Source organism: Mastomys coucha, unplaced genomic scaffold (assembly GCF_008632895.1).
Source record: "Mastomys coucha isolate ucsf_1 unplaced genomic scaffold, UCSF_Mcou_1 pScaffold17, whole genome shotgun sequence".
In the NCBI taxonomy this organism is placed as follows: domain Eukaryota; kingdom Metazoa; phylum Chordata; class Mammalia; order Rodentia; family Muridae; genus Mastomys; species Mastomys coucha.
In genome coordinates this window covers 1,266,435-1,276,151 of record NW_022196899.1, presented here as the reverse complement: position 1 = coordinate 1,276,151, position 9,717 = coordinate 1,266,435, and the positions used below count along the sequence as shown (strand labels likewise).

The 9,717-nt window shown below is 37.1% G+C and overlaps 1 long non-coding RNA gene across 1 annotated transcript in view; it reads right to left on the bottom strand.

The window, feature by feature from the left end:
• Positions 1-8,723: 8,723 nt before the first annotated feature.
• Positions 8,724-9,717, bottom strand: part of LOC116094911 — a 33,820-nt gene continuing 32,826 nt past the window's right edge. Inside the window, exon 3 of the long non-coding RNA XR_004120351.1 lies at positions 8,724-8,931. This is a non-coding gene — a long non-coding RNA (uncharacterized LOC116094911). The remainder of the gene's footprint in view (positions 8,932-9,717) is intronic.

Sequence of the window (9,717 nt, the reverse complement as noted above, 5' to 3'; positions counted from 1 at the left end):
TCTCTGGAGTCTAACTTCTTGTGTTCTTTGTATACATTGGATATTAGCCCTCTATCAGATATAGGGTTACTAAAGTTCTTTTCCCAATTTGTTGGTTGCCGGAAAACAATATTTTTCACACACAATATATTCTTACCAGTTTCCCCTCCACCAACTCCTCCAAGACCCTCACTAACTTTTTGCTCATTATAGCTTCATGGTTAATAATTGGTGCTTGTGTTTTTAATCCCCTCCTTCCTACAGGTTTGAACCTGTACAGGCTCTTTGCATTCTACCATAGTCTCTGTGAGTTCATATGTGTGAGTTCTGTTATGTCTGGAACAAGCATTTTCATTTATATCACCCATTCCCTGTGTCTGTACTGTCTTTCCACTTCTTGTTCCACATAACTTCCTGACGAAAGGGGTTTGATGATGAGATTCCATTAAGGCCCAAGCACTCCAAAATCTTGAGATTGCTGCATACTGTGCCTTTGTGTGTCTTTGTGTTTGTTCCTTTCTACTGCAAGAGTAAGCTTCTAGGATAATGACTGGGTGAGGCCCTGACCTGTGGGTGAATGCCGCGTAAACTTTGCATGACAGCAGTTTATGAGGCAAAAGCTTCATGGAAGGCAGTCTCCTGCATTTCTCCTTGGCATTTCCTAACTCAAAGGTAACCCAGAGATGTCCTTGCGAACTCATATGCTAGGTGCCCACCAAGATAGGATTTACTAATAGCTAAACAAAATTGTACATTGCTCTCTGACCTTTACCATTGTTCCAACATCGTAGCCAAACCCTGGCTTGGAATTTACCCATCCAGACCAATTGCCTTCAGCATTGTGGGTAGGGATTTGAAGCTTACAGAATGGGAGACTTATCCCAGGGCAAGGTCAAGTAGAATCCTCATTCTTAGTCATGGACTACAACTGAACCACTCCTAGGAATTAGCAAGAAACAGACAGTCTCTACTAGCCCAGAAGATTAGCATAGTGGGCGTTTTACCTAGGATGGGCGGGATCTTGAACCAAGTGTGTGTGTGTGTGAGACAGTGTGCAACAGTCAGCATTCGAGATTGAAGACTGGAGAGTCTAGATTCGAGCCTCTACCCTCCTGGCTGGTGCACCCGCAGCCCCTACCCCCGGGACTCCGTGCTAGAGGGTGCTGCACTAGTCCAAAGGAGATGGCTACTGTTTTAGAACCAGTGTGTTTCAGGTGGCCTCAGATGTACCTCGATTACTGAGCTGCCAGATTTTTCATCTCTCTTTTGCAATGACTGTAAAAGCCTCATGCCATTTTTGAGAAATATATTCAGATAACACACTTCTTTGTATTGATTCTGTTTATCACCCGCCAAATTCCTTGCTCACTAGGCCAGAACTTTCATCACCCTACGGAACAAGAGGACCCCGAAGAAACCCCGGTCCATGGCAGGTAAAGTCAAATGTGGTTCAGAGTCAGTGTATTAGAAAAAAAAGTTAAACAAATATCCTTATCATTTGAATTGTATACACAGTCCTCATAACTTGTTTTGCTTTCTTGCAGCAGAGAATGAACTACAAACATTCTGTGAGAAATTGTGTTCTGACAGTAAGTCTAGAGCTTGAATATCTATTTACTATGACTAAGCCAGAGATGTCAACAGCATTCACCAGTTACTTATGGCTTCATGTTCTCTGATTGTCAATTGGTTGCTTAATTTGCATATGCTTATTCAAAAGAGTATGTTACTACCCCAACTCTCTCTCTGTGTCTCTCTCATCATGTGTGTGTGTGTGTGTGTGTGTGTGTGTGTGTGTTTGTGTGTGTATACTTATTTGTATTTCAGTTCAGGACTGTGGTACACACCTGTAACTGCCTCTTTCTCCACAATTTCTCTCAAGAGTGAAAGAAGAAAATGACAGGTGTGGATGACAAAATGTGTTCAAGTCTGTCTTAGGCAACTCAGTAAAGTTAGTGCCACAATGTCTCAAAATGAAGGTTCAAAAATGTACTGGAGAATTTAGTGGTAGATTGTCTGTCATTTGCAAGGCCCTGGTTCAGTTTTTAGAACTATATTGATGAAATAAATTCAAATGCACTTTTTTCCTCCTCTGGTCTGAGAATGCAACATAATTGTTGATTATAAGTTTTCTCTTCATTCCGCCATCTCTTTGTAATTCCCAGTTGCTTATCTCCAAGCAACATAGTGTTCATAGCATTATTTACATCATTAACCTTTTTTATTTGAACTTAGAAATATGTAGCCAAGCAAGTATGATTTCATCAAAACAATGGAATATTTTGGCCATTGTTGTTTAATTAAATCATCCAGTTTTACATGGGAGAGCGATAGTCTCCTCTCTAATACAAACAACATTATATCTAAAGCATCAAACAGCATTATTTCTATATAATCATCATGCAAAACCAAAGATATGGTGGGCTAAAATGGCAGATTAGATGAACCATTTCAATTTTCTATCAATCAAAGTATAGTTTATTGTTCAACAGAACTACCACAGGCAACACAAATCTAAAATGCTGCCATTTTGGAAACATTACTTTTTTTTTCTTCTTATCACATTATAACCTAAGCTATAGCCATAAAAAAGAATGTCATTCCATTACTGGCTCCTAATATTCCTTAATCTAACAACAGCTAATCCATCTGCAGATTGTGCAGGGTATCTACCTTACAAATGGCAGTTGTATCACCTTATACCATCTAAACCATGACACTTTTCATTATTCCTAAAATAATGATGGTTCAAAAATATTCACTTCAATATGAACTGGCTCAGTGATGAGTTAGATTGAAAGATTACAATTTTGATTACATAAAATTCCAGTTTTTGAAATTAAATATGTATAGTGGAAAGGACTATTAAAGATTTAAAATATCTGAAAATAGGAAAGTGTTTAATTTTCTCTATATTTGCAATGAAGAAAGAGATTCAATACATTAAAACTTTAACAAATTCAAGAGACAACATAGCTCTACTACCTAAAGCATTGGAAATTTGATTACATTCTCTTTCTCAGAAATACATCAATACAATTTTCTGACATTTATTCTGTGAAGTTCCTTCTGCATTGAGGAATTATCATAGAGGTTGCTGAATTTTAAAGGCTTTTTCTTCGTTCGTCTCAGATGTATGAAATAAGTTGATGGCATTTTTGTGTCTAGAAATATTTAACTGAATGAATGCAAGAGCGATGATTGCTTTTCTTTGTAGTATAGGTATTACAATTTGGAGAGTGAGGAAAGGAAATGACAAAACAAATTATATTCTCAAAATACAATTCCCTGAAAATTGAATGAGATAGCTGTGCAAGAAAGAACCTTGTTAAAACCATGGTTATTTCCCATTTCTATAGACTCATATTTATACTTAAAATGTGTTCATGATTGCTTGATGAAGGCATAAACTAGCTCAAGAAATAACACTCATAAATAATACATGTTCAAGCTGTAAGATAATCAGACACATTTTAAGAATATACCTCCCTCCACAAATATATGTCATTACTATGTTTCAGGAGAGGCCACTTAATTGACTACCAGACAAAGAAATAAACCTGCTAAAAGAATAGATTTACTGTGCACTGAGGCAATGCATTTCAGAGGTCTCCACTGAATTATAAAAACAGTTCCATTGGCTGAGTTAAGATATGTTCTTGAATGCATTGGGACTTATTAACTGGACTTTTATGTGCCTTTTATGCATCATGTATTTTTGAAAAATCAGGAATTTTCATGATAGCAATTACTTATGCATTAAAGCCATGAGAAATTCCTGTGGTTGGTACCACAAAATCTAGCCCTAGGAAGGATCATACCCTCTTTTAACACTACTGAAGTTTGGGAAAGGAATAAAGGAATTGGAATAACATCAGAAGAGGTGGATATGACTCTGTTGAATGTTGTGAATTTTTCTTTAAAGTAGAGCTTGACAGTCTCACATTAACCTTTCTATAGATTTTAATTTATTGGCATGGAAGCAAAATTAAAAAAAAAAAAAAAAAACTTGAATCTCTTCCCTGCTGGCCCTCAGAAGGGTAGTGATGAGGCAACATTTAATGCTTATTGAGACTATTATTTGCATAAGCAGACGTGAAATATTTGTTTATTTGGACTAGATTTTTTTGAAAAAAAAAAAGTCTGTGAGTGACAAGACTATAAACATCTTTATTTTGTCTGATTAAGTCAAGATTTGTGTTTGCCTGCTTAAAATTCATTTCTCGGGATAGAAGTACAAAACCTATTGGCAATAAAACTGTTGACTTTAGCTTAGCTGTAAAATACAGAGTGTTTCTCGTGCTGTATAATTAAACACAAATGCTAAAGCTATAATTATATTACGGGTGTGACTAACAGAGGTGGCAGGAAGAGCAGCCTTAGCCCATTCTGCTTTTACCTTATTCTTTCTACATTTCCTCTGGTTTCTTCCTTCAACTCCTCTAAAGCCAAAGAGCTGAATTTTAACAGAAGACATCATTAAGGTTTAACTAAAAGTGTGGATTTCATTGCACCCTTTCATAGTTCCTTAGGCAAGAGCAAAGTCTATTGCTCTTTTGATAAATTCTAATGTTCTGCTTCATTCCTTCTCTTGCTTTTTTTGTTTTTTGTTTTTTGGTTTTTTTTTTTTCCATTCATAGACATACAAGGTCAACTACATTAGCAGTGACTCTAAGACTGACAACATTTTTATAAAGGGAAGCATAAGACCCAGGTTATTTTAGATGGGACCAAACTGAGAAATCCTTTATAGTTCTTCTTTCATACAGCTGTAGTGTCTGCACCTAACTCTGCCCCTGCCTTCCTCTGGTATCTCCCCCTTACAAAATACACCAGGAATAGTAGTTATCTTAAAAGAATAGAGTGATTGAGCATTTAAAAAATAAAAGTGCTGACCGGCTTGGCCAACCTCTGCTATACGCATGTTGCTGGATCCATGATTCCCCCCATGTGTACTCTTTGGTTGGAGTTTTAGTCCCTGGGAGCTCTGAGGGTACTAGTTAGTTCATATTGTTGTTCCTCCTAAGGGCCTGCAAACCCTTCAGCTCCTTGGAGAGGACCTTGGCCCTGTGAAGGTTCTATGTCCCAGTGTAGGGGAATGCCAGGGCCAGTAAGCAGGAAGGGGTGGGATGGTGAGCAGGGGCAGGGGGGAGGGAACAGGGAATTGTTTTAGTTTTTGTTTTTGTTTTTGTTTTTGTTTTCTTATTTTATTTCATTTTTCTTTCTTTCTTTCTTTCTTTCTTTCTTTCTTTCTTTCTTTCTTTCTTTCTTTTGGAGGGTAACCTGGGAAAGGAAATATTGTAAATAAGAAAACATCTAATAAAAACATAAAAATAAAAATAAAAATAAATAACAGTGCTGGTCATTCTGACATTTTCTTTCATGACAATTGATTTTCAACTACTTCATGGATGTAGGTAGATTGTTGGATATCAGCTATGTCAGCTGCCATTCTTTTCTTGCCAGAGTTTTCCTCTGTTGCTTCAGACAATAAGATCTTCAAAGCAGCTCTGTGAAAGTCCAAGACTCTTAGAGGTGAGTTCAGCATTGCTCCATTCATATTATATGCAAATTCCAGAAGGTTTCTTTGTAAATGAACTTGAATGAGGTACAGAGCTGGGAAGAGCCTGGCCAGTGTTGTAAGTCTTTGACTAATAGAGGCTATAGTCAAATCCTCTGACCATCTGTTAAGATAATATTCTGTTAGTTCTGAAATATTGGGCAGTATCACAGGGTTAGGCAATGATACAGCATGTGAGATTCATCACCTAAATGAAGAAGAGCTGCATAAGGCATATTTTCAAAAAGCAGCCATCTGCCTATTAGAATAGGCATAAGGGTGTCTGCATTTGTGTGAAATGGTGTAATGGTAGTCAAAATCACTCATGGTTATTTTTTTGTTTTTATTTTTTAATGCCTTTTCTTGACAAAATTAAAATGTTGGCCATGTGATACTGAAAATCATATATTTATTTGAAACTTCAGTGTTCCATGAAATCTGAAAGAATGAGATTCATTGATGCCAATCATCTCTCTCCTGCCCCCACTGTCAGATGAGCTATTGTGACTTCCTCCTCCTGCTTTTCCTCTTGTCAGAAGGTGGCTACAGCTGTGGCAACTTGTACAGATGGAAGACTGACAACTCTGGGCTTGTGCTTAGCCCTGCCAACATTGAGGGTACTGTTATGTCTTAGTTTTATTGGGTTTGTTTGTTTGCTGTACTAAAAAAAAAAAGTTCATTTAAAGGTTTACTGTGTTTATTTTATTCTTAGACAGGATCTTGTTATGAGGACCAGGCTGGCTGAAAACTCTTAGTCTTCCTGCCTCAGGAAGGATGTTATATTTCAATGTTGTATTTCAAAATGTTGTATTTAGATACTGAGTCACCATGCCAGGCAATTCATGACTAACTTTCAGTGTTTCAGGGTGTTTCACCCTGACTCTTTCTCTTTTCCCTTCAAGCACTTTCCTTCTCCCTTTGAACCTCTACCTTTCAAATAGTTGAGCATTTTATTTCTGAGGCTATGTGTATAGAGTAACATTCAATCAGTTCTAGAAGACTAGAGTATGGAAATGAGAATTGAGGAAAAGCAACAGGATTGATGAGTCCATTTTATTTCCATAAAGAATGAACATCAGCTAACATTAGAAATGACTCAGAACCATTTGCTGTATTCATTGAAATATTCATGTCTTATTTTGGTCCTTGGGTTCCCTGAAATTTGTTTATACTTTAAGTTTCTCTAATGTATTTTGTTTCTATATAAAATGAACTCTGAGGCTAGAAGATAAGTCAAGAGTCCCATTTAACCATTACGTTGCTAGGTAGTCCCATTCAGGTTTAAGCCAATGTTGGGAGGAGTTTTTGCCAAATAGTTTAATAATTAATTAGTGTTATAAGCATAAACACATTCCATAAATTAACAAGTATTTTTATGCTTCTATGACCACATGGTTGCATTTGCAAATTCTTGCAACAATTTCAGTATCTAAAGGAGAAGTCAGCGAATCTATTAAAATTATACTACAGATGGAAATCCAGAAGACTTGAGGGCATTTTCTTTGAGTCTGTTTGTTATACTTTGTATTTCTAAAATTATCCAAAATTTAAGAATCATAAGATATCCTATATTCTGAGTTTCCTTATAGTAGTCAATTTCTGGCTTTTTTTTCAACTTTAAAGTCACAGTAGTTACTTTACCATTGGTGAAACAAAATACAACAAGCAGCCTGAAGGGTATAATTCTTCCAGTAATTTATTCATTTATTCACCATCCCAATCACAGCCATCTCTTCATTCCAGTCCACCTCTCACACAGCCCCTCCTCCTATGCCCCTTCTCCTCTGAGAAGGAGGAGCTCCCACAGCCTGGGTACCAACTCTCCCAGGCACATCAAGCTACTGATAGACTAGGCACAGCCTCTCCCAATAATGCCAGACAAGGAAGCTTACAATTTGACAAGGAAGTTGCAATGACAAGGAGTAGTGGGTGGCTGGTCACAGTGTATTGTCAGTTCAGAAGCACAGAAAGGATGGTGTTGGTGCTGACTGACTTCTTTCACTTTTTATTTAGCTCAGTACCCCAAACGATGGGATTATGCTGCCTACATTCTTGGTAGGTCTTCTCTCCTTTATTAATCCTCTGTGGAAGTACTTGAATAGACAACTTTCATGTGGTTATTCTGGTTGAATCCAAAACCATTAGGTGGACATTCTTTCTACCCATTATTTATGTATTGATACTTGGACCATTGTATAAATCATGGTTTGGTCACATGATTGTCCATTTTAGATTAACTGAGTTACATGAAGTACCAGCACTAATTATGTTAAGAAGTTACAAAAATCCTGAAAAATGACATACACATGAATTTTGGCAATTGCTGGCAATGCACATTATTTAATTCTTTAATTCAAGTTATATAATTTCTAATAAAATTGAAACATTTTCTTATTTTGTATTGTGGATTCATTCTTCTATTTATAATAAAAGTTAATTGACATGTGGGAAATAATATGGTTCATAGGTTTCTCTATTTATAGTGTGTTATATTTCTATTTGTAGTGACATATTTCCTGGGGAGAGATGAAAAAACTTCAGTTTACCACAGATGTGAAATGATGACATGACAAGCTAATGATATTTTCAGAAGTCCAACTTGGTGAATCAATGGATACAATGGGGATATTTACAGAAGTGTGACTAAAGCATGGATTATTTAACAGGGTTTGCTGAAAGCCCTACCAAGCATGAGGGATGAGGGATGAGACTCATGAAACCTTGAATTTTTGAATTCAAGAGCTCTTTGAACTAGTTATCTGCAGCTGGATAGGTCGAAGAGTCTACTTTTCTCAGAAGCCCTCACTACTATATAACTGCAGGATATGTGAGAGAGTAGCAGCATTGTGAATCTAGTGAGTTTCATGGACTTCCTTAGAGTTCTGTGATTACTTCTTGAGTCACAAATAGCTTTCTTCAAGGGACAAGTTTCTGACTTGTAATGAAATTCTCTTCAAGATGCAAAGTTTCAATCAGGAGAAAATTGCAATCAGAATACAACAATAACTGTCCTCAGTGCTAGCCCTGTTGCTACATAGTCCTCCAACCTTCCTATCATACCACCAGATTCAGTATCATAGTTGCTGATTATCACTGGTTCTTTTCTTTTTCTTCCTTCTTTCCTTTCTTCCTTCCTTCCTTCCTTCCTTCCTTTCTTTCTTCCTTTCTTTCTTTCTCTCTTTTTTTTAAAGATTTTTTTTATTATATGTGTAATTGTACCTATATTCAGACACACCAGTAGATGGCATCATATTCCATTACAGATGGTTGTGAACTATCACGTGGTTGTGGGAATTGAATGCAGAACCTCAGGAAGAGAAGTTAGCGCTCTCATCTGCTGAGCCATCTCTCCAGCCCCAGACTGGTACTTTTCATCCACAGTGAGAAAGGCTCTGTGAAGCAAAGCAATTCTGTGAGCAAACTCAAACAAAAGAATTATTGTAATTCTGGACATTAGTTAAGGAAATATGACTGAAAACATCCAAAGTCCATAGACAGGAGATTTTCCCTGGGAATGTCTTGTATTTATTTCAGATATTATAAGGCTAGGTGTGAATTTGATATAGTGAAACACATTATGCAAAATTAGAGATCATTTTTAAATAAAAACTTTCACTTAAGAATTCTAAGCTTATTACTTGATACCATGATTTTAGCATATTTGGCATAGATTTTTGAAAAATCCAGAAATCCTGCAACAAGTTCCAAAACTTTCTGAGAAATGAAAACCTAGCTAAGAAAGAGAAGACTATTCACTCAATATGTTTCTTGTAGTTTCCCCAAACAATTGTCTATACTTCACAAGATTTCCCTATAGAACTTTAATTAATTTACATACCAACATTGGCCCCATCCTGGCCCTGCTCACTGTGACCCTTCATACATTCCTCCCTCTCATTCTCCTTTGAGAGTGTGGCCAATCCGTATCCTCCCACCTTGGTACAACAAGTCTCCACCAGAGTAGGTGCACTTTCCCACTGAGGCCAGGCAAGGCAGCCCTGTTGGGGAATGGATAGAGTCTCTGTTCCATTTGTTGGGGGAGTCATATAGAGATTATGCTGTGTATGTGCCAGAGGCCTCAGTTCAAACCATGTGTGTTCTTTAGTTGGTGGCTCAGTTTCTGAGAGCTTGTGAGTGGGTTGGTGTCTTTATCTGTCCACTGGGAATCCTGGCTGGCT